The sequence below is a fragment of the Felis catus genome, chromosome B4, assembly GCF_018350175.1.
Source record: "Felis catus isolate Fca126 chromosome B4, F.catus_Fca126_mat1.0, whole genome shotgun sequence".
In the NCBI taxonomy this organism is placed as follows: domain Eukaryota; kingdom Metazoa; phylum Chordata; class Mammalia; order Carnivora; family Felidae; genus Felis; species Felis catus.
The window spans coordinates 11,295,863-11,321,560 of NC_058374.1; the positions used below are offsets into that span (position 1 = coordinate 11,295,863).

The 25,698-nt window shown below is 46.8% G+C and overlaps 1 long non-coding RNA gene across 1 annotated transcript in view; it reads right to left on the reverse strand.

Annotated features, from left to right (window-relative positions):
• The window catches only part of LOC109501318, a 72,541-nt gene that overhangs the window by 32,160 nt on the left and 14,683 nt on the right, over positions 1–25,698 (reverse strand). The window contains exons 3-7 of the long non-coding RNA XR_002743653.2: positions 23,335–23,505; positions 23,033–23,133; positions 20,043–20,133; positions 7,380–10,809; positions 888–1,035 (exon numbers count right to left, since the gene is read on the reverse strand). This is a non-coding gene — a long non-coding RNA (uncharacterized LOC109501318). The remainder of the gene's footprint in view (positions 1–887; positions 1,036–7,379; positions 10,810–20,042; positions 20,134–23,032; positions 23,134–23,334; positions 23,506–25,698) is intronic.

Sequence of the window (25,698 nt, forward strand, 5' to 3'; positions counted from 1 at the left end):
TTACAGCCTTACCCGGAAGTTACCTATGCCCACATTAAGGCCAAATAGTAGTCTGATTGGAACAAATGTACCTTCCCTGAGGTGACGCAGAGACTTTCAGTTCTTTGGCCCATGCTCATTGCAAAGCCTGTGAAAAATAAACCCATGAAATGGAGAGAGGAGAAGAACCAGGAAGGAAAGTGTCTAAGGGTTTGGGACTCCACGGTGGGGATGGGGTGGGAGTGGTTCCATACATATTTCCAGTAGGTTACAAACCAATGTTAATTAGACAGCACAGCTTTTATTTGGTATTTCTGAAAACGAATCATCTCACTTACTTCTCACAGTGAGTTCGGTTCAAGCCCCATGTCTGGGTTCACATGGACAGTGCAGAACCTGACTGGGATTCTCTGTCTCTCTGCCCCTCCCCTGCTCTCTCTCTCAAAATAAATAAACCTTAAAAAAAGAGAGAGAATTTATTTTAAGCTTATTTATTCTGAGACGGACAAAGCTAGCAAGTGCAAGCAGGGAGGGGCAGAGAGAGAGGGAAAGAGAAAGAATCCCAAGCAGGCTCCGCACCGGCAGCGCAGAGCCCAACGTGGGGCTCAAACTCACGAACCAAGAGATCATGACCTGAGCCAAAGCGGACGTTCAACCAACTAAGTCATCCAGGTGCCCTGAGAATTTTTGTTTTTATTCTACCCTAAATCCTTGAGTTACCACAATCTTATTAGCTACTTTTCCAACACTGGGTCCAGGGTGGGGAAGTGGGGGTGGTGAGGTCATGTTGCACTCATTTTACTGCACCCTCTCTGGGCCAGCTAGAGGTAAGGTGATATCTTAGTCTGTTTGGGCTGCCAGAACACAGCGTCACGGGTAGCTTAAACAACAGAAATTTAGTTTCTCACCGTTCTGGAGGCTGGAAGTCCAATTTCAAGGTGCCAGCATGATCGGATTCTAGTGACAGCGTTCTTCCTGACTTACAGGTAGCTGCCTTCTCAGGGTGTCCTCGGAAGACAGAGAGAGAGAGAGAGAGATCTCGGCCTCTTCCTCTTCCTGTAAGGAAACCAGTTGTAACAGATCAGGGCTTCACCCTTATGAATTCATTTACTCTCAGTCACCTCCTGCAAGTCCCTTAAACCTCCAATATAGTCACACGAGGAGGCTGAGGTTTCAACATTTACATTCGGGAGTGAGTTTAGTCCATAGCAGGTGGGTTGGTCAAACAATTTAGAGCTGGTGTATTTTTAGTATTTTAATCGCAAGGCTGTTCTCAACAATCAAGGAGGAAATGTGTCGTTCTTTGAGCCTACTTTTTATTAATTTTGGGGGTGGGGGAGAGTTTGAGCAGGGGAGGGGCAGAGAAAGAGGGAGAGAGAATCCTAAGCAGGCTCCGCAGTCTCAGCACAGAGCCCAACTCAGGGCTCGATCCCATGAACCGTGAGATCATGACCAGAGTCAAAAATCAAGAGTCAGACACCAAACCAACTGAGCCGCCCAGGTGCCCCATCTTTTTAAAACCTCTCCTCTGCCCCTTTTGCTCCAAATGGCGCAGAATGTCAGGACAGCGTATCTGATGGCCATCCCTTCTCTCATTGCTAGAGTTGTGAGAAACGGGAGTTACTTCTGTTTAGGGGGAAGTGAGATGTTGGGCTTGGGTTTGGCTTCTCGGCTTGGGTCTGATTGGTTTGGCTTGCCTTCTTCTTCTCTCCTACTCGGAGAGCAAGAAGAGGGTGGTAGGATTCCTGCCCAGGAAAGGTGGCACATTTCTTGCCTTGGAAAGAAATTCTATCGGAACTGACTAGGCCACCTGGCAGTTAACATTTGTCAGTGTCTGGGTGTTTGCTGCAAAGCTGTTTTGCTCCACAGGTGACTAGAATTCTGAATAGTCCATTCCAATGGAGCTAAGAATAAGGGAATTAAGGTGTTCCTTTTTTTAATAGTGGGGTGCATGCAACTGCACTGCTAATTAGGTTTTGTTTGGTCTGATCTTAAGTTTACACTCTGAGCACATAGCCCCTCTTGCCTACGTGCCCCTCCTACTACAATTAGCATTTGTGGTTTCTCAACTGGTTCCATGTGTAACCTGAGACCCGTACCCCTCCCTCCCCCCTCCTCCAGCCACCAATCTAGAGCCACTGGGTCATGCCATCTACCATATTATTCTTAGCGCCTACAACTCTGATTCTTTTTCTTTTTCTTTCCTTCCTCCTCCCTCTCTTTCTTGTCTATTTTCTCACACTACCACATAAGCTACATGAGGGCAGGGACCTTGTCCGTCTTGTTCATCCCTGTATCCCTCATCACAAGGACACGCCTGGCACAAAGGAGGTGCCCAACAATTATCTGGGGAGCGAACAAATGAATGAGTGAAAAAATGAATGAATGAATGAGCTCTCTCTGAGGAGGAGAAGGCTTTTTATCAGCGGCTTCTGTCTTTGCATGGAGAGCTCTTCAAGGTCAATAAGAGGACTGCAAAAGGAATCAAGTCCAATGAGAAAGAATTTTTTTTTAGTTTATTTGAGAGAGAGAGAGAATGCCCACCCACACGCAAGCGAGGAAGAGGCAGAGAGAGGTAGAGAGAAAGAGTTCCACGCTAATGGCTCAGAGGCTCGAACCCATGAACCCACATTAACCATGAGGTCATGACCTGAGCTGAACTCAAGAGTTGGACGCTTAACCGACTGAGCCACCCAGGTGCCCTAAGAATTCTTAACACAAGAAAGAGACTAAAGAAACAGAGAAACAAGGATTCCCTTTGACAAAAATCCAGAGATTTTCTCCAGTAATAGTTTCATCTGTTTGTGGCAAGGACTTTTATCATATTTGTATGTTCACATACCTTGCACAACTGGGTGTGTAATTAAGTGTTGGAGCATACAGGCAGAATTGACAAATCCAGTAAGAGTGAAAGCAGGCTGCAGCGGAGTCCAGGGCTGGGGTGTGAGTGGGCGGGGGCTCCCCAGGACAGGTGCAAGGCATGTGTCTGGTAAGAGTCATTGCAATGATCAATCAGGGGTTCGGGCTGAGCACGAAAGGCAGCAAGTCCAGACTGCAAGCTAACGTGTCACAAGAAATCGGAACAACCTGGGCCCCGGCATTTTCTGTGAGGCCAAAGACCAAGTGCATTAAGCCTGAGAGCCTGACTGATAAAACCGCAGGGTGTGGTTGAAGGTCTCAAAGGTGGAGAAGGGTAGGAGATCACAGGACCCCGCAGGTGGGGCAGATGTGAAGGAGGCAAGGAGGTCGGGATCATGGGGACAGTGTACTGCCAGGCTGTCTTTACAGACACTGCAGGACCTCGGGAGTAGATGTGGACCTGGACTGCAAAGCAGGTCCCAAGGGAGAGGACAGCTGGGCAGGAGGAGGAGGACAGTGTGAAGCAGCAGCCTCAGGGGAGCACGAGCACACACACGAGAGGAGAGTCAGTCTGGCAGGGCCGCAAAGCGTATTTATTGAATTGAGGTCTTTGCAAAAGATAGCAATGAAGAGGAGAGTTCTAATTCTTGAATGAGCCACTCCGTATCTCGAAACCTCCTTATCACATACCAAAACTAGAGGTTACAGAGAAAAGGGTTTTGCTTTTTCTTTAAAAAAGGACTAGGTAGGGGCGCCTGGGTGGCTCAGTCGGTTAAGTGTCCGACTTGGACTCATGATCTCGCAGTTCAGGAGTTCAAGCCCCATATCGGGCTCTGGGCTGACAGCTCGGAGCCTGGAGCCTGCTTCAGATTCTGTGTCTCCCTCTCTCTCTTCCCCTCCCCCACTCACATTCTGTCTCTCTCAAAAATGAATAAACTTAAAAAAAAAAAAAAGGACTAGGTAATGCTCTAGAAGCAGCAATGAAGAAGATGGGGAAGCCCAGTTCCCATCCCCAGACCCCAGGTGGGGAACAGAAGGCACCCTCTTCTGAGAGGACTGCCCAGGAAGCACCATCCTTGGGAAAGAATGGAATTTCCTTCCCACCAGGAAGGTGCTGAGAGGCCACAACCAGAGTGGACATGTAGGGAGAGCTGCAGAGGGAAGTACAGAGCAGGCTGGAGGGGCGCCCGGGGGCTCCGCTGGTTAAGCCTCTGACTCCTGATTTTGGCTCAGGTCGTGATCTCACGGTTTGTGAGATGGATCCCCACGTCAGGTTCTGTGCAGACAGCACGGAACCTGCTTGGGTCTTTCTCCCTCGCTCTCTCCACGCCTCCCCCCCCCCCAGCACTCTCTCTCTCAAAATAAATAAACATGGAAAAAAAATAATAAAAACAGGCTGGAAAGTAGGGGCTATGCAGTGTGTGTGTGTGTGTGTGTGTGTGTGTGTGAGAGAGAGAGAGACACACACACACAGAAAGACAGAGAGACGCAGACCCAGCCTGTGATCCGCACAGAGCTGCATCTGCTCAGATGAAGGAGTGGCAAGTGCCAGGGCCCTGCCCACAAGCAGTCCCACCTGTAACACCCAAATGCCCCCACCCGCACGGGCCAGCACACGTCTTAGAGACGAAGACTGAAGGGTAGCAGAAATACGCTGCCCAAAATAGGACCAGAAGTTCAGGACGCGGCCCCTCAAAACCTGCCGCCTCGGTATATTGATTATTTTAAGCCCTAGACACTTGAAAAACAGCATATGTAGGGAGAGGCTTTCTCTCAGCTCCTCTTATCTGCCTACGAACAGATTCTCCAAAAGGAACTCAGTGTCCTAGATCCCTTCCCTGGGAGTTTTCATCAACCGGGAAGAGTGGCTCTCATCACAGCAGGGGACACACCCAGACTTTGTCACAAACTGTCACACTCCCATCTGTTCTTCTAAAACCCCTCATCCTTTCCGATAATCACTTCCTCTCCCCTAAGGGGCCTACCTCCTCCCCAATTTCCCTATTAGGATGGTATCTGGAGAGATACCCCAGGTGTCTCCCACGTATACTTGAGGTCTACATGTTAATAAACCTGTTTTTCTCGCTAACCTTTATTATAGGGGTCTCAGCCACAAACACAGGGACAACTATTTTTTCCTCCCCTAGAAGGCCAATTATGCAGGAAACCAGAAAGAGGAGGTGCAGAGGGAAAAGAGCCGCCGGACAGGAGAGCACAGAGGACGCAGGCGGAGGGGTGGGCGGGTCTCCTCTCCTTGCAGTGACGAGGTTTATTTCCAGGATGCGAGAGGCCGGAGTCCTGCTGATGTCCAGAGTGACTGAGAAGAGCCCAGACCTGGAAAGGTAGGCTCGCCCCGGTACACCGAGGTCTGAATAAGGCAAAGGGCTGAGGCGGGGAGCCTGACCTATGAACTATGACCTAAGAAAGGAAGTCCCCTAGAACACTCAAAAGAGTTGTGAACGAATTCAGTGGTTCTCCTGGCCCAACCTCACATCTTCTGATGTGTAAACCTTTGACTCTTCAAGTGATTTTAAATGAGCAGAGAGAACAGAAAGCTTATTAATTTCAGAAAGAATAATCTAATGGTTGATTGGACTGCAATGTGTTTCGAGTTACCATTACCCAGCATGATACTGTACAACACTAACAACAACAGATACTTTTGCTTTTACTAGACGGACTACTTAGTCACCTGATAAAATATTTTAGAAGGAACGCAGCGTGGGAAACAAAAAGAAGTATGCGTGAGGGTCCTGGCTAACGAATTTCCAAGAGCGGACTTTAATCTCTGGACTGAGCACTTGGGTGGCTCAGATACAGTCGCTGGGGACTGTCAAAATCTCCGCCTGGGACGGTCCATTTAGAATCACCAGGAGTGTTTCACTCCAGTCCTGCTGAAGCAGAATCGCTGCGTCTGGAGGAACGCAGGAGTTCCCGATTTTAACAAGGCCCTCCACCGATTAATAGGCATTACGTCCACACTAAGAAAATACATATTCTATGTGACACATTCTCCTTTTATCTCGCTCTGTGTATTTCTTCATGAAGCGACCAAGTAGAACATTTTCCCCGTACAGCACAGTCAAGTTCACATTCAAGAACCCTCCTCCAATTTAGTGTTTGTTTTTTTGAGTCCTAAAGTTGCTTTTCATAAGGGAGTCGTAATCCTAGCCTGTTGAGCTTGTTTATTTTTTAAATGATGCTTTGATTTCACAGGCTGTGTTTATATTGCCCTTGGTGTCCTCCCAGAGCATTTTAGTGCCAATAAGAAAACGTCTCTGCTTCTCTCCTTACTTACCCTTTCCATTTTTAAATTTTTATTTTTATTAATTTTTATTTTATTCAGAGAGAGGAGGAGAGGGGAAGAGGGGGAGAGAGTCTTAAGCAGACTCCATGCTCAGCATGGAGCTGGATCCCATGACCCTGGGATCATGACCTAAGCTGAAATCAAGAGTCAGATGTTCAACCAACTGAGCCACCCAAACGCCTACCCATTCCATTTTCTGAGCACAACGTCCTAGGATGTCCCCAACATTAAGCATCTGAAACCAAGAGCCACAGAGAGGTGCACGAGATCCTGGCTAGCCTCCAAGAGCAACAGAAGAAAGTCAAAAGGAAACATCCAGGGAAAAAGGATCTTCCCCAAGAACACTTTGAGGATGCTGGCAGGCTACAGAAGTCCATTTCGGTAACAACGAAAAACTAGTGTGATTCTTTCTAGATGTGTTGCATTAATGGCTATTCATAGGAGAGGGATGGGCACGATCTCCCTGCTTAAGTTCCTGGAGGGGTAGGGATTTAAAATGAGCACCTTTGAAGAATTGGAAATGCTTTGAACAAGAGCTCTATTCTTATGAGTTGTATATAACACCCAAGATAAAATACAGGTGTAAGCCTTACTAATATCAACAGTAAGTTTAAATTCTACTTAATTCCAATAAGTTTGTTTTTAATGTTTATTTATTTTGAGAAAGACACAGGGAGACAGAGAATCTCAAGCAGGCTCTGCGCTCTCAGAGCAGAGCCTAGCACGGGACTCGAACCCATGAACAAGGAGATCATGACCTGAGCCAAAATCAAGAGTCAGATGCTTAAGCAACTGAGCCACCCAGGCGCCCCTCCAATGTTTGTTTGTTTGTTTGTTTGTTTGATGTGTGTGTGTCAAAGGTTGTCAACCAATTGAGTCCACAGAGTGCTTAGGCTCCCCACCAGAGAAAGTCAATAGCACTAGATAGCCTGAGACCCAACGCCCTTCTGTCTGCACTACCCAGTGGGTCCGTAACTTTGCCAAGAAGCTACACCCATCTGATTCACACTGACCTTCCATGTATGATTTCAATCAATAAGAGCATCCTGCTCCTTTAAATTTTCTATTAAATGTTTGTGCCTAAAATACAGTATCTGGGACCGAGGAAAAGGAATTACCTTCCCAAGAATCAAATAGCTCACTAATGGCAAACGTAGGGTATAGTCCCTTCCTGTTCTGCTGTAACAAGTTACAGCTACCCTAGTGATTAAAAAAAAAACCTCAAACGCATTACCTCACAATTCTAGAGGTCAGAAGTCCAAATGGGTTCCACTGCAGTAAAATCAAGGTGTCGGCAAACTGCATTTCTTCTGGAAGCTCTAGGGGAGAACCTGTTTCCTTGCCTTTTCCCACTTGTAGGGGCCACCCATGTTTTTTGGCTTGTGACTCCAGGCAGCAACCACAACCCTGCTTCAACTTCTTCCTTCTTCCTATCTCCTTCCCTGGCTCTGATCCTCCTACCTCCCCGCCCCTTATAAAGACAGTTGTGATTATACTGGGCCCACCTGGGTAACCCAGGCGTCTCTTCGCATCTCACAACCCTTTATCACCTAGGCAAAGACGCTTTTGCCACATGAGGTAACATTCACAGGTTTGGGGAATTGAACATCTTCGGGCGACTATTATTCTGCCTACCTCACGGGACCAGAACTCAGGTGTGTTGACTTCTGGCCCAGGGACCCCTACAGATCTCGGGTCCTCACTGCCCCAACCATCTGCTTGGGCCCCTCAGAGTCCACGTCGTCTCGGAGACAGCAGAGACAGCAGCTGGGTTACGCAGAGCAGAGGATTTCCTCCTGAAGCGGTGGTTTACCATTGTGCACACGCCATATATCCCTGGTACCACATACCCCCCACCATATTCCCTAACTCCGCAGAAAGAAGGGGGGTGCCCCTTGGATCAAGATGTATCTTGGTGGTTCACTGAAAAGGGTTGGGGGTTACACTCCTCCTCCAGGACTGAAGATAGTTCTGCTTCGCTTCTGGTGTAGCTCGTGGGAGCCTGAGTACGATGGAATGAAACCCCTCGGTGTCTACAAGCCCCCGGGAGCAACCCCGGGACTAATGCAACTGTGTACTGCCCATATTGATCAGAAACCAACAGACAAGGGGATCAGGAGGAGAAGCAGGCTGAACTGACAGCACGGGGAGGTCCATGTGAGGCCAGGACAAGAGAGGCAGTGTCCACAGGGACGGGGGAGGGCTGGCACCTGCCTCACTCAGAACCCCTTAGCCAAGAAGCCTTGACTAGAGAAGAAACAGAAGGGCACTATGACCAGAAAACACACACCAGGCATCCTGCGAGCCTCAGGGGTCTTGTCCGGGGCTCCTCCCCCTTCTTCTGCAGGAGTGACAGAATCCCGGTGATGTTACAACTTTGCTCCTAGACAAGCTGCGGACCTCTGAGAGGAGGAGCCGGGCAGCAGAAGGAGACGGAAGGGCGTTAGCTATGATCAGGAATCCAAACCTCACCCCCAGCGCCCCAGCATCAAGCAAACTAAGAGTAGTAACCATGGAGCCAAAGGCCAGATTTTCCCGAAAGTGTGGCGTCTTCTGAGAAATCCAGCTGAGAAAGGTTTAATGGCAACCTGAAGTGAATGATGCAGATTCGCCAAGTGAAGATAGACGATCTTCTAATCTAGGAGGGGGATAATAATCAACTGAAAGGTCCTCCTCGATAATACTCAGGATCAAAGAGAATGAAATCTTGCCATTTGCCACAGCGTGGATGGAACTAGAGGGTATTATGCTGAGTGAAATAAGTCAGTCAGAGAAAGAGAAATATTATATGTTTTCACTCATATGTGGAATTTAAGAAACAACAGATGAACACAGGGGAAGGGAAAGAAAAATAAGATAAAATCAGAGGGAGGCAAAGCATGAGAGACTCTTAAATACAGAGAATAAACTGAATGTTGCTGAAGGGGTTTGGGGCTGAATGGACGATGGGCACTAAGGAGGGCACTTGTTGGGATGAGCACCGGGTTATATGTAAGTGACGAATCACTAAATTCTACTCCCGAGATCATTATGACACTATATGTTAACTAACTTGGATTTAAATAAAGTTTAAAAATTAAAACAACAAAAAAAAGAAAAGTCCTTCTCCTTACACGGGCTGGCTTCCCAGGCGTGTAATGGGGGCAGTCCCCCAGGGCCCACGCTCAGAAGGACCTCACGTTTGCTGTAACACTCTGCTGCCCCTTATCTCCCATCGGGCCCTGCAAATCAGGTAGCTGGGCCCACAGGTATGTCATACTTGCGTCTGTGTAGGACTAAGGGTTAAGGCAGCAACTAAATGCTCGGGGTCTCAACTTACAAGGCAGATGCCTGATCTGTTCACTACATCAGACAAAACTCGGCAGAGAATTCTCCCCCCTCCCTCCCAGCCCCCAGCACACGCCCAAGCACAACCCCGGGCTTCCCCCTCGCACAACTGCCAGTCCCAAACTGTAGCTCCATCACATCCGGGCGGGACCACGCCATCACTTGGAGAAGCTAAAGAGTATCCCATTGCATTTCAGGGAAATAAATTAGGACTCAGCAGACAGGCTTACGTGCATTTTTACCACGGTTCAGTGAATGCAAGAGAAAACTTCAAAATGGGAGTGAACAAGTGTAAGTTATGTTCTTTGGCAGACTTAACAACCACCATCAGAATAAGACAGAAAAGTCAAAAAGGAAACGACACTACACAAGAAGATGAAAAACTGCCTTGTAAGGTGGCTGTTTAAGTGAGGGTTAAGGAGGTTTCAGTGAGGTCTCATTAAGCAGAGCCTCTAGGACATTTCCTGCACATAATCCTCCTTTTCTCCTCAAAAACCCTCTTTTGTACACTCTTCTAGTCTTGCCCGGTAAGTTACAACCTTAAGTGGCATCGACCCCTCTGTTTACTTCAATGTCCCAAATCCGTATGTTGGAGTCCTAACTCCCAGTGCCTCACAATGTGACTGTATTTGGAGACAGAGCTTTAATGAGGTAATTATGATAAAACGAGGCCATATGGCGGCCCCTACTCCAACATGACTGGTGTCCTTACAAGAACAGGAGATTCGGACATAGACGGGTACAGAGGGAAGGCCATGTGAGGATACAGGGAGAAGCTGTCTAAAGCCAAGGAGAAAAAGAGTCCTGAGATTGATTGATTGATTGATTGATTGATTGATTTAGAGAGAGGCAGAGAGAGAGGGAGAGAGAGAATCCCAAGCAGGCTCCACACTGTCAGCACGGAGCCTGATGTGGGGCTCTAACTCACAAACTGCGAGATCATGACCTGAGCCAAAACCAAGAGTTGGATGCATACCTGACTGAGCCACCAGGTGCCCCCCAAAAAAGAGTCCTCAGAAGACACAAAACCTGCCAACGCTTTGACCTTGGACTTCCGGCCTTCGGAATTGTGGGAAAATAAGCTTCTGTTGGTTAAGACCCCCAGTGTGAGGTACTTTGTTATGGCAGCCTGAGTGGAATAATGCAGCTAACATCCTCAGAATTCTGGTTCTTGCACAGAGGCAAGCCTGGGCCTCCCACTGAAAAGTCTTTTATCAGAAGACACCTGAAAGAGGCATCTCTTCAGGAATCTGGTGCTTAGAAGCTTTCCACAGGCATTCAGCCAGGTGTCTCTTCTGGGGATTCGCTGCCTGTGTGTAGACAGAAGCCGCTGTACTCTGTGGAAAGAAGGAGGGTATATATTTGGGTGTCATCAGTCACTCAGGCCAGCCCAACGTACCGAACTGCTCACATACTTCTGGGCCCTGTTCCAACCTCAAGAAAAGGCTTTTCTTAGTTGTTTTCTTAGTCCTTGCCCTGAGCAGCAAAGCCCACGCAAAGTCGGTCTTCTGCCCAATGTCCAGGCTGAATTAGCACCCCAGGTTCGCATAAACTGCTGGTCTACTTGTATTCCCTAAGGAAGTTCCAAGCCAAGAGTTGGAGATAGAGGATGTGTCTTACCATCTGGGTATTTCTAATTCCTGGAAGAATTATGTGGTGTCATGCGATTGGGCTCAAGGTAGGACTGACCAGAAGACCTTATTAGATCATTCCTAATAACATTTCCACAGAGTTCTCGCATTGCCAACACTGTGTTAAGCACATCACATACATTTTTTTTTCTCCCAAGAAAGATTTCTGTAACACAGAGGACCCAGACTGCATCGAGAAAAGCAACAAGAATCAGGTCCATGTCAGGGAAAGAGCTTTGCCAGGTGATCAAATGTTTTTTCCATCACATATCAACTGCTTCTCACTGGATATGCACCTGTGTACCTGGACCATCAGGTACATAGTAACTCCTATCTCCTGAACCCACCCTCTCTAACATGTATTATTCAAGAGTAATAGTTTTTAATGAATTTAATTACTTATACCCTGTCTTGTGAAAAGTATTTAAGACAACTCCTAGATGGATATATTGCATATGGCAGGATAGCATTCACTGATTCAGTATGCACTGAGTACGTCCTATGTCCCAGGCACTGTGCCAGGTCTGGAGAAACAGCAAGAAACAAAGACATGAAGTCTTTATATCTACGCACCTACACAATTTCTGGAGCTCCTCATGTCTTCGTGTGGATTCAAGTTACCACCTGGTATAATTTAATTCTAGCCTAAAAAACATCATTTACTTACTCATACAGGGAATATCTGTTAGCAACACATTCCATCAGGGTCTTTGGGTAATATCCAGGGATATGTTTATTTCACCTTCATTTTCATTAATAATTTTGCCAGATAAAGAGATCTTGGCTTACATCTGTTTTCTGTTTGAGTATTCTGCAGCTTTCCCTCCAGGGCCTCCAGTCTCCTTTGAATGAGAAGTCAGCCATTCATAGTTTTGTACTGTATTTGATGAGTTGTTTTCCTCTTGCTGTCTTCAGGATTACTTCGTTTTTGTCTTTTTTTACAAGTTTATTTATTTTGACAGAGAGAGAGAGAGAGAGAAAGAGAGAGAGAGAGAGAGAGAACCAGCAGGGGAGGGGCAGAGAGAGAGAGAGGGACAGAGGAGCTGAAGCAGGCTCTGTGCTGACAGCAGTGAGCCCGATGTGGGGCTTGAACTTATGAACCGTGAGATCATGACCTGAGCCAAAGTCAGACATTTAACCAACTGAGCCACCCAGGCACCCCTCTGTCTTTGCCTTTAAGCGGTTTTTTTATAATGTGTCTAGGTGTAGTTCTTTTTGTATTTATGATATGGGAATTCATTGAGCTTTTGCGCCTGTGGGTTAATGCTATTCATCAGATTTGGGAATCTTCAGTCATTATTTATTCAGATATTTTCCACTCTTCTCTCATCTCTTTCTGAGACTCCCATTACATGTATTTTGGTGTGCTTAATATTGTCCCATGTCTCTAAAGCTCTGTTTTTCTTCTATCTTTTTTCTCTGTTTTGCAGATTATATCCTTTCTACTGCTTTATCTTCAGGTTCACTGATTCTATCTTCTGCCATCCCACATCTGTTCCTGGGCCCACTAGTGAATTTTTCGTTTTGATTATTGGTACTTTTCAGTAATCCAGTATTTCTGTGTGGTTCCCTTTTATAGTTTTTATTTCCCTGTTGAGATTCCATATTTGTTTAGTATCAGATTTCCCTTTAATTTTTAAAATATGGCTTCCTTTAGTTTCTCGAACCTATTTTAAATAGCTGTTTTGAAGTCTTCATCTGCTAAATTCAACATCTGGTCCCACTCAGAGTCAATTTCTATTCACTGCTTTTTTTTTTCTGAGTATGAGTCACACTTTGCTATGTGTTTGCATGTCTTATAATTTTCTTTCTTTCTTTTTTTTTTGGTGAAAACTGAAAGTTTCAGGTAATATTTGTGTTAGGTAATATTTTAGTAACTCTGGGTTCTGATTTCTTTTCCTGAGGGTTTCATTTTATCATTTGACACTAATCTGCACTTGAATGGCAGAACCTCTCTTCCCCACATTTGTGTAGCTACTGATATGTGTGTGTGTGTGTGTGTGTGTGTGTGTGTGTATGTGTAGGTTTATTCTTATCATTTTTATTTCTTAGCCTTATTTCCTAGGGGTTGCCCTGTTTCTGTGTGGCCCAATGGTCAGCCAGTGAATTTGGGCAGAGGTTTTTCTCCAACACCACAGGCCCGTGAAGCTTCCATCCCGCACATAGATGCGTGTGAGGGTTGGGGATGGCGTCTGATGTTTAGCCAGTGCTAAATTGCTTTGGTTTTCACTTTCTGCTGGGCTGTCTAGGGTCTCTCATGCACACGCACGTAGGTTCCCAGGAAGTCGGGGATGTGTGAGAGCCCATCTCAGTCTTTCTACGGCTCTCCCATTCCAAGATTTCCTGTTAAATTTATGGCTGGTCTGTTGCTTACCCCAACCAGGAGCACATTCTCACACCTGCAGTGCAGTGAAGTTTCCCCATTAGTTTCCTGCCAAGTCCTCTGTTATTGTCCACACTGCAGCCTTTCGCCCTCTGCCCAAAATTGATTTGCTCCCTTTGGCAGCAAACTTGGTTTTTTGTTTTATTTTTTCTGGTCACCCCTTGCTGATAAAGCTGGGGACAAAATTGGGGAGGAGGGCAGGGATAGTAGCAGAACAGACAAAAAGGCTACAGGCCCCGCCATTCCTTCCTGAAGCTCTAGCTATTTTTCACGAGTAAATGCTTCTCAATTTGTTATCTGCCTTTGGCCAATTTCCAGGGCCCCAAAATGACTGGGTTTTTGTTTGGTTTGGTTTGTTTTTTCCAGTTTTCAACTTGTTCTGTGGGGAGTGGGTCCTCTGGACCTTTTTATGCTGCCATAGCTGGAAGGTTGGCCTCCAAAGTGCTTTTTCTTAAACATTAAATGGGATGGAGCATAAATTTCCCAGTTGTCCACTTTCTCCACTGCCCCTATAGCCCTACACTTGTTTTGCTTCATTAATTTAAATTACCTGCCTGACCCTCGAAGGCATTTGAGCTTACGAATTATGGTGCACAAGGGTGACAGCTAGATAATGTCCTAAAAGTGTAATGGAATGTGCAAATAGTGCTAATCCTTCCACAAACATCTGCCTTACTAAAAGGCCTGTGTGCCAAATTCTCTGAGATAGAAACCCATTCAATAGGAAGTCCTCATCTTCAAAGGCCCTAAAACCCTGGGAGAAATGAGGAGCATGGATACAAAGAGGTAGCTCACAATGTAATGCCTGCAGTACACGATACACACGGGAATGTTCTCTGTAGGCTGGGAAAGACAAGAAATGATTTCCTGAGTTTATGACATACAGACCCTTTACATGGCTCAGAAGGTTTCTTTTCAATTACTAAATATTACCTAGGTATTTCTTTTTTTTAAATTATTGTTTTTAATGTTTTTATTTTTGAGAGAGAGAGAGAGAGAGAGAGAGAGAGAGAGAATGCAAGCAGGGGAGAGGCAGAGATAGGGGGTCAGAGGATCTGAAGCAGGTTTAGTGCTGAGAACAGAGAGCCCGATGCGGGACTCAAACTCCCAAACTGTGAGATCATGACCTGAGCCAAAGTTGGATGCTTAACCAACTGACTGAGCCCACCCAGCCTCCCCACTTAGGTTACTTTTACTTAGATACTTGGAATTAACTTGCTTCAGCGTGGAATATTATGGAATGTTAGCGGTCACCTTGCTGTTGGTGATGGAAAGTGGAGGGTGAACAGAATCAAGAACCAGACGTAGACTCTAGTCCTACCTCTACAACTGCTTAGCTCCGAGACTCTGGGCACATCATCTACCATTTTAAGAAAGCAGCTCCTGCCTCTGTAGAAGGAGGAAGAGTTGGGGAAAAGGAAATTTGCAGTTCAAGTGTTGTGTGGAAGGTAGCCTTTTTCCTACAGTCTTGAGATGATCTTCTTTTTGTTCTCAGGTAGGTAAGGATTGGTCACCAGATTTGCCCAAAGCAATAATCCCCAGAATGATTATGTAGGGCCCCTCAAGGTTTCTGAGTTTATTTTAGTAACATGTATTGAAAACCTGATGACAATTATGACATCTTTACTGGGCTTGGGGGGGAATGTTACTCATAAAAGCACAAAAGGTTGCACATAATCTCAGGGGACTGACACACCCCTAGAAACCCAAGTTAAAGACTCTTGAGAGAAAATGATGGAAAAGAGATCACAAAGAGCCTCAAATTCTTGGATTCAACTCTGGCTATTGTAAGCTTCTCATTCGTTTTAGAACAAAGTAAAACGAAAGTGAAGGTTCGAATTAAAAAGTAACCTAGAAAAGTCTGTTCTAGAAAAACGAACATTGTTTATGGCTGAGAAAGGCAGACTAGAGAATAAGAAATCCTCCCTTAACAGACTCCCCAGGCCAAAGAAGGAATGGAAAATTAAAGACATTAATACTTCCCATAGCAAAAGAAGGAAAAACTGCAGGAAATGATTAGTAAGACTGCAACAGCAATTATAACCAAAGACAGGAAACTGAACCAGGGGGGCTTATCTCATTAGTTAATTTGAATGCAAAACTACAGGGGAGTGTTTGGGCTCCGATGCCTCAAGAAGGCTTTCATCCTTCCATAGCAAGAGTACTCTGAGATCATTTGAAGAGTCACAAGGCTCCATCATGCCTCTTCTTTTTGCCCTCCTCCTTTGGGAAAATGGAGAAAAGATTCTGCCAGGTTAAGCGAGCGTCTTGTTTTTTTTTTAAGTATCTTCCACTGTTTTCTTCTTCTTCTTCTTCTCCTTTTTTTTACTATTTATCTTTGAGAGAGAGGGAGAGAGAGAGAGAGAGAGAGAGAGAGAGAGAGAGAGAGAGAGAGATGGAGTACAAGCGGGGGAGGGGCAGAGAGAGAGGAAGACACAGAATCCGAAGCGGGCTCCAGGCTCCGAGCTGCCAGCACAGAGCCTGACGCGGGGCTTGAACTCACAAACCATGAGATCATGACCTGAGCCGAAGTCGGAGGTTTAATCAACTGAGCCACCCAGGTGCCCTAGGTGAGGATTTGTTGTTTGAACTTCTAGAACATTTATGTTTGATGTTCATTTTGAAATCTGGACTAGATACTTTTATAGAGAACCTGCCCAAGACCTAGGGTAAAAACGTGTCTGATAGAGACCCACACTGAGGATAAAAGAGCCTGAGCCCAGGGGCCAGCAGGTTCCATGTTTGCTTTCACGTTTAATGATGTGTGCTGCCCAGAGCTGGTGTGTCAAAGGTCAGAGGTAGCCAAGTACCCAGGGCAGGGGCTGTCACAGTCACAGGCAATACTGTCATTATCTGCGTGCAGTACTACAGCTGCATTTAGGGGCTCCCTTGGTCACTTGGCAAGGGGTATGGCATCAGATGCAGAAGGTCAGAACCCACAGCACTTAAGGACTTTGGAGCAAAAACTAAAATACAACAGCCTGCATGTTGGCACCCAGAGCTGTGCTTTTGCTATCTAGAAGGTCGTCGAAGCAAGCAGCACCTGAGCACGGTCTGAATCGTCTGGTAGTGGTGGATAGTGCCACGCAGGAACGCTTCCAGAGAGTTCCCGTGTCATCTCTGTTCCGTCCCCCAGTAACACCATTTCTGGATCAGATACAGCAGATCGGTCCATTTTAGGCAGCTCACTTGGAAGTTTTAGCACCTCTACATGGATATTGTAGTTAAGACCACCAGTGTTCATAAAGTTTCCATCCGTTTCATTTGTTTTGAGTTTTCCACCAGTCACTGATAGGAGAAGCAATGGTGAGGCTGAGCAAAGTCTACCTAAACACGGCCCTATCTTCTCTCGCATTCCACATTTGCACATCCATCTGCCCACCTGAGCTCCACTTGAGTGTCTAATCAGGCATCACAAATTTAACAAATCTAAAACAGAACTATTTTTTTCATGTTTGCCTATTTATTTTTAAAGTGGGGCAAAGGGCAGAGAGAGAGGGAGAGAGTGAATGTCAAGCAGGCTCCACGCTGTCAGTGCAGAGCCTGATGCTGGGCTTGATCCCACCCACCATGAGACCACGACCTGAGCTGAAATCAAGACCCTCAACCGACTGAGCCACCCAGGTGCCCCCAAACAGAACTCTTGATTCTCTCCCCAAACCTGCTCCTTCTCCAAGTGTTCCTAAGGGAAAAACTTGGAAGAGCCCTTGATTCCTCTTACTGCCTCCCATGCCACATCCTATCCATGTCCCCTGACAAATTCTAGGCTCTACTTTTGGGGTCTGACCATCTTTCACGACCCCTTCTGCTACAGCAAAGTCCAGGCCACTGCTTCTCTCACCTGGAATAATGCAAGACCTCCCCTGGTCTACCTTGACTCTCTACACACTATTCTCCACATAGCAACAATGATCCTTTGAATGCTAAGTTAGATCCTAACACCTCCTATTCAAAATCCTCCAAACATCCCATCTCTCTCTGAACTTCGTTGGTCTTTGCCATAGCCTGTGAGGCGGTGTTCCTAGCCGCCGTCCTGCCACCCTCTCCCTCAGCCCTTGCCCTCCAGGCTGCCAGCCTCCATGCTGTTTCCAGAGCACTCCAAGCTCACTCCTACCTCAGGACTTTTGCACATACTGTTTCCCCTGCCTGGAGAGCTCTTCCCAAATCCCTCAATACCTGCGAGGTTCACCTCCTCACCTTCCTTCGGGTCTCTGCTCAAACATCATCTCATCAGAGATGCCTTCCCTACCACGCTGCCTAAAATAATAACACATTTTTGTCTCTCCCTTAACCTTCTTTGTTTTTTTTTTATGGCAATATCATCACCTAACATTACTATATATCCTATGTTTTTAAAATTATTTATTTGAGTGAGAATTTTTGTCTTATTTCCCCGCCATGTCCTAGGACCAAGAATGTGTCTGGCATAGAATAGACATTCAATAAATATTTTTTGAATTAATGTTACTGGGTATTCTGCCTAAGTGGCTGTATACTGGTAATACTTATTTTCTTTTATATAGTGAAATATCATACATACAAAGGTACATACAATGCATATGTATGATTTAAAAAATCCCAAATACCCATGTATTACCAGGAAGTATATCAACAGTATCTTCTGAAGTACCAAAATAGATTTCAGACCAAGTCAAGTCCAAATTCTTTCACATTATGAGTCAGTTAGGACTCTCTTTGATGTTTAAAGCTAACTTAAACTGGCTTAGACAATAAGGAGATTTATCATATAAAGCCTCATTAAGGAAGAAAAGAAAGAAAGAAGGAGAGAAAGAAAGAAAGAAAGAAAGAAAGAAAGAAAGAAAGAAAGAAAGAAAGAAAGAAAGAAAGATAGATCCAGAGGTCAAGGGACCTTTAGGCAATGGTTAATCCAGTGCTTACGAGATGTCATCAAACAGGGCACCTGGGTGGCTCAGTCGGTTAAGCCTCCAACTTCAGTTCAGGTCACGATCTTGCAGTTCATGAGTTCAAGTCCCACGTTGGGCTTCGGATTCTGTGTCTCCCTCTCTCTCTGCCCCTAACCCACTCACATTTTGTCTCTGTCTCTCAAAAATAAATAAACATTAAAAAAGAAGGTGGCACCAAAGAACTGTTTCAATCCTTCTCTCCATTCTGCCTTCATTGGGATCAACCTCATCCTAAAGCTAGCTCACTAATGGTGACAAGATAACTGTGGACAGATGCAGGCCATATGCTCTGTTCCATGTCCAAGAGAGAGCAGGTATGCCTTTATCAAGGCATCATAAGCTAGAGATGCTGAGAACACTCTGATTGGACCTTCTTGGGTCCATATATCACCTCTGGACCAATCACATGCCTAGGGGAATGCAACATGCTGACTGGCTTAGCTATGCTCAAGGGCTCCAACCTCGGAGCCCCAGGTAGAAACATGTGGATCCTCCAGCAGAAATCAGGGGCTGTTGGAAAGGCAGTAATGCAAGCTGGGGTGGTATTCATGAATGTCTACTGTACCGCTGTTCGCCAAAGAGCCCCTGACACCTGAAGTTCACAGCCAATTGTATCTAGTTGTAGACATAGTCTAACAAGCTCGGCGTCTGCTCTCACAGCCCACGGCAAGGGGCAGAGACTCAAAATAGATAGACTGGCGAAAACAGGCAGTGGCACCAAGTAGACACACGATCCCTAAGAACATGATCATTTAGCCCTAAGGGGAAAAAAACCACAGTGGCTCATTGGTGACAGGACTGGATTACACCTCCTAATGCAACGGTAATATTATGATGACCCTACATCCAGTGGACAATGGTTAGGAAGAAAAAGGGATGTTTAACGGATGTTGAAGAGATTCTATCAAAACAGCGACTATTATAAGGTAGACACTCCAAGAGATAAGTTTCAGTCCTCCCAAATGAAGCCAATTAAGTGAGCTGCTGTTAGCTGTAATCATCAAAATTATAGTGCGAGGAGAGCCATCTTTTCAATGGGTTTAGGGAATTTCTACCTATTCCAGGCCTGTTATTAAAAGGAAATTGTAGCAGTTTAATGAGCAAAATGAGTGGTTGGGGTTTTGTTTTGTTTTGTTGTTTTGCAGGGGGGGGGTTGTTATTGTTTTTGTTTTTCATAAAAAGAAAGTAGTCCTTTTCAAACTCAAAAGCTAAAAGGGGGAACTTAAGCTTTGGCTCACTATCTTTCCCACTTCTAGTAAGAAGTATGTTGGGGGCGGCTGGTGGTTCAGCCCGTTAGACGTCCAGCTTTGGCACAGGTCATGATCTCACAGTTCATGAGTTCGAGCCACATACTGAGCTCGGCATTGGCAGTGTAGAGCCTGCTTGGGACTCTCTCTCTCTGCCCCACCCATGTGCTCTCTCTCTCTCTCTCTCAAATAAATAAATAAACTTTAAAAAATAATTTTAAAAAAGTATGTTGGAGGTAGATATTTACTTTATACTTACTGGGAACCTGAATTTATTTTAGCTTGAATGTCCCTGACTGCATTTTGAGCAAGGAGGCAGTGGGAAGCATGGCCCACAGGTTTGCACATGGAGAAATCAAGACACGAACTAATGAAATAACTCACCTCTGGGGCTCTGTGGGCCCACTCGATGGCAGAACTTCCAATGTTGGTCCAACTCTTAATTGTGTGAGGCTGCTGATTTTGTTTTCAAGTACTAAAAATAAAAAAGAGAGGAATCAAGATCTGAGACTAAAGAGGAGCCAGGACTCTACATGGGAACTCTGCATAGGGGATTTTGTTCCATTTGAAAACTCACTGCGACGTCCCACAGTCCATAATCACTTTTTTTCTTTAAATCTTTTACTTCTTCCATTAGGCAGACTTAATTAAGAGTAGAAATAGAGGCACATGGGTGGCTCAGTTGGTTCAGCGTCCGCATCATTGTTTCCTCTCAGGTCATGATCTCACAGTTCGTGGGTTTGAGCCCCACGTTGGGCAGTACAGAGCCTGCTTGGGATTCTCTCTCTCTCTCTCTCTCTCTCTCTGCCCAACCTGCTCATGCTCTCTCTTTCTTTCTCTCTCTCTCTCAAAATAAAATAAGTAAACTTAAAGAGAGTAGAAATAGCAGGCTGTTCCCCAAGTGATACAATCTGAGAGCCACTTGAGAAAGGTGTTCACTCTGCATTCTCCACCACCATTATGAAGTCCCACCAGTAGAGATTACTGGCATGGAGGTGGGAGGGACAAGGTATTTTTCCACTTTCAGGGGCCTCCTAATAAATGGTATATATTCCTGAGAGACATGATAAGACCTCCAGCTGCAAGAAGCAAGCTGAGAAGGGTATGTGGAAGAGAAGTAAAGGGAGCAGAGTTAGACCAGCTGGCTACTTTTACCTTAATCCAGCCTTACTTACTATTGTCCTTAATCCCCCACCTTTCTGAGTCTCCCTAATCTGGAACCCTCCACCTAAACTGTCATTCCAGAGCACTGCAACCCTTGCCCTCCCTCTCTCCCAGGCCCTGTATGAGTCTGCTTGGAATGCCACAACAAGATCCCACAGCCTGGGACGCTTAAATAACAAAAATTCACTTCTCAGCATTGTGGAGACTGAAGTCTGAGATCAAGGTGCGGACGGGGCTGGTTCCTTCTGAGGCCTCTTTCCTCGGCCACCTTCTCTTCGTATCTCCACAGGGCCTTCCCCCTTGTCTGGATCCCGATCTCTTCTTCTTTTTTTTTTTTAATTTTTTTTAATGTTTATTTATTTTTGAGACAGAGAAAGACAGAGCGTGAACAGGGGAGGGTCAGAGAGAGGGAGACACAGAATCTGAAGCAGGCTCCAGGCTCTGAGCTGTCAGCACAGAGCCTGACGTGGGGCTTGAACTCACAGAGTGTGAGATCATGACCTGAGCCGAAGTCGGATGCTTAACTGACTGAGCCACCCAGGCGCCCCTCCCGATCTCTTCTAATAAAGATAGCAGCCACACTGGATTAGGGGCCACCTTAATGAGCTCATTTTAACTTAGTTACTCTGTTAACAGTGGTCTCCAAATTTGGGCACATTCTGAGGTACCAGGGGTTAGGGCTTCACACGTGAATTTGGGAAAACCCAAATCAGTCCACAACGATATCTGGCCTTAAAGAGTCCCCTCAGGGGCACCCGGGTGGCTCAGTTGGTTCAGCATCCAACTCTTGGTTTCAGCTCAGATCATGATCTTACAGTTTGTGAGTTCAAGCCCCACATCGGGTTCTGTGCTACCGGTGGGAAGCCTGCTTGGGATTCTCTCTCTCTCCCTCTCTCTCTGCCCCTTCCCCACATGAACTCTCTCTAAAAATAAATAAACTTTAAAAAATAAAGAGTCCCCTTAAAGTCTCTTGACTCCTTTTCTGAAATATTGACCCTGAGTCCACTTCAAATTTACTGTAACAGGTTTCTTTGAGGCAGAATTTTCTAGTCTGAATGGCACCCCTCCCCACCTCCCCAGCCTCCCAAAAACATTAGGCAGGACACAGTATGTTTAAACTTGGAGGGCAACCTGCCTGCAACTTGTGAGTTTGTTTGCTTGAACAACTGGGTTCCATGCGGGGTACCCTGAACATCCCACGGGACAACTGTCTGGACTGGGCCTCTCTGGTGACAGGCACACTAGGATTTCTGAGGAGCTGTGGGCCCAGGCAGAGACCTGCCTCCTGCTAGCAGCTGACCAGAAATCAGACCAATTGAGAATTAAAGGGAAAAATTGCCCCAGCACCGAAATAAAAGCAAAGGCCCTTGCTTCCTCCCTTGGTTGCATCCTGGGGATCATAGAGATCTCTACGGCAGCTAGCCCAGCTCTCTGATTGAGGCCATCCCTCAGGCTTTAGTTCTGAGGGATACCTGGGCTGCATACCTTTGTAAAAGAACGGCCCTGTGTCAGGTTTGGACTGTCACTGAGCACAGGCTGGAGGTATTTGTGGAGTGCCATCACTCCAAGGCCCTATGGTAGGAGCAGCTCCCAGCTTTCTGCCTCTTCTCTGAGCTGTGTGACCACACCCTGATTCAGATAAACGGCCTCTCATTCCCCCGCACCCCACCCCATGCCTCGGCCCCACTACCCTGGTCACTGGGCTGGTTTCGGAGTCCAGAAAGCACGAGGTAATTTCTACACATATTCCATCCACTCAGTGGCCACCACGCCTAGGGGTGTCCTCTCCTCTGTTCAACCTGGAGAATTTAGGGCTGGACGGCAGTCCTGTGCAATGACCTTGAACCAGGGCCTCACAAAACAGTGTGCAGGCAGTCTCAGTAGTTCACAGGCGCACCCTTAACTAACCCAAGAAGGCAACCTTCCCTGTGGAAGAAAGGAATACCATCTCCTTTTCTGGAAATCCTTAAAAATCGGTGAGAGGTTCATCTTGTTTGAGCTGGAGGACATGGGACTCCAGAGGGGACTGTCTCCTGGAGCCCGGCGTTCTCCTTGGATCTGCGCCCGGCCCCCTAACACTGGTCAAGCTCAGCAGGGACTCCTCCTCCGGACCTGGAACCGTGTCCCTCAGTTGTGATTGCTCTGGACACCGCGGCCTCTCCCCCACCCGCTCCTGTGCTGTTGGGGCTCGCTGGTCCAAGAACACTGACCGTGCGCTTTGCTTGCAGTGACCCGCTGGTGATACCACACTCTGCGGATCTCGTGCTCTGAGATGCTGATGCTCTGCCCATGCACGGGTTCCTGTGGGCCCCTGTAAGGGGCGAGATACATCAGTGGCTCAGAATCGACTCGACTCTCTAGACTCATCCACTGTGTCCTTTCCTCCTGGTTGCCATCACACTGGCTGACTGCACTGTCAGCAATCACCTTCCATTTGCCCACCTTGCATTCCACCTTGCATTTGCCCACCAGCCTTCTGCCCTCCCTTTTGACCCCCTAGTCTCTTCCTTACCTCCTTCCGTCTGGTTTCCATGTACTGCAAGTCAGTTTCATTTTAGAAATGGCGAGTTAATTCCATGTGCCAGGTGCCACGGGGGAGCGAATGCACGGCCTTGGCTACAGAGAGATGAGATCCGTGGGGTGCACAGAAACAGCCACGCCACCAGGCAGAACATTCCAAGCCCTGTAAAAAGAGACAGAGGAAGAAAGGAGAGGTAGTTGTTTGGGGGACACTCAGGAAATTGCCATGAAGGAGGCGGCATTTAAGATGAGCTTCAAGGACCAACGAGGTCTTTGACAGGCCAGAACGTGAGTCATTCCTACAAGCGGGGCAGGTGGGGGGCGGGGGTGGGCAGGGGCAGCACAGAAAGTATCCAGGCTGCAGAAGGGAGAGATTTGAGGGAGGAGGGGATCTGGGGGTCAGATGGAGAGGAATGTCGCCCTGGAGAGGCCGGCTGAGCCTGGTGAGCCACTGAGCGAATGAGCAGGACCCACTGGGAGGAGTATTCACAGGTCAGTAACTTCTCACCGACTAGGCTTTGTTCCAACTCAACTGCCTAGTAATCACAAAGGAATTGAGTCATTCTTACAACTGCGAGATCCCCAAGTTCTTTTATGTCAACCTTCTTGGTCCTGGGGCGTTCGTGAAAACTGAAAAAGTATAATTCAGGGGGCTCATAATGAGTCAGTGATTTCGGAATCTGCACGTGAGCAGGGTCAGGAGTCTTCCTTGTGAGTCTCCCCTAAGGAAAGTGTGAGCACCTGCCAGGTCATCCAAGCCTGGGGAGCGGACTGGGGCGCTGCCCGCCCCTCCCCCCGCCCCCCTCTGAAAGCCAGGGGCTGATCCAGCAGCTGTGGGGGGGGGGACCTCGGGCCCTCCCACCTCAACCCCTCTCCTCATCGGCTCTGACTGGGGGGAGAACCGGGTCATCACTTCACCATCCTGAGACGGCTGCCAAGAAGGCTCTGTCCCCGGAGGACAGTTTTGGCTGTTCTTGGACGGCAAGCGCGGGTGAAATGGAAGGCGGTGGAGATGGCAAACAGTGCGTCAGGGGATAGCGATCAGGGCTATCCCCTGATAGCCCTGAGGAGGGTGGTCACCACAGGCTGCTGCTGAAATGTCACACTGCGCTGGCACACGCCGGTCCTCCTGTTTCAGTTACTAGATACTTTTTCCCTTATTTAAACATATCCAGTCGATGCCATCCTGCAGGTATCTCTTCACTGGGCAAGAAGACAAAAGCTATACGTTTTTAAAATACATTTAAATATGCTTTTCCCTCTGCAAGCCAATGTGTATGGCTTTTTTCTTTTCTTTTCTTTAAATGTTTATTTGTGTATTTTTGAGAGAAAGAGAGAGCAACCACGGGAGGGGCAGAGAGAGAGGGAGAGAGAGAGAGAGAGAGAGAGAATCCCAAGCAGGCTCCATCTGTCAGCACAGATCCCCATGCGGGGCTTGAACTCATGAACCATGAGATCATGCCCCGAGCTGAAACCAAGAGTCGAACATTTAACCGACTGAGCCACCCAAGTGCCCCTATGGGTTTTTTTTCAATTAATTATTTGAAATCTACTTTGCCAAAAATCATGGCCTGTCATCTTATAGCCTTGTTTTAATAATACACTGCTTTTAGGGACGCCTGGGTGGCTCAGTTGGTTGAGAGTCCAACTCTTGATTTCAGCTCAGGTCATAATCTCATGGTTCGTGGGGTTGAGCCCTGCATAGGGCTCTGTGCTGACAGCTCAGAGCCCGGAGCCCGCTTCAGATTCTGTGTCTCCCTCTCTGTCTGCCCCTCCCCTGCTTGTGCTCTCTCTCGCTCTCTCTTTCTCTCTCTCTCAAATATAAATACACATTAAAAAATTTTTAATAATAATAATGCACTGCTTTTATAGCAACTCTACCTGTCAGGCAGTGTCCCTGAATTGGCAAAGGTTTTTCTCGTTTTTTGAAGAAAGCTACAGGCTGGGGATCAGGAGCCATGTCCTTCTTCTGGTTCTCTCGGAGCCTCAGTTTCTCCATCATCTACTTAATGAATTCGTGTTGGAAAAACATTCTGAGACAGAGGCATGAAAACCGCTATAGGGCCAGAGGTACGGAAGTAGCTCATCTTAAGCAAAAGAAGCATTCCTGTGTGCAACATAGGCTTTTTTTTTTAACATTTATTTTTGAGAGACAGAACATGAGTGGGGGAGGGGCACAGAGCGAGAGGGAGAGGGAGGGAGGGAGGGAGGGAGGGGGAGAGAGAGAGAGTCCAAAGCAGGCTCCAGGCTCTGAGCTGTCAGCACAGAGCCTGAAGTGGGGCTTGAACTCAAGAACCGGGAGATCATGACCTAAGTCAAGTCAGATGCTCAACGGACTGAGCCACCCAGGTGCCCC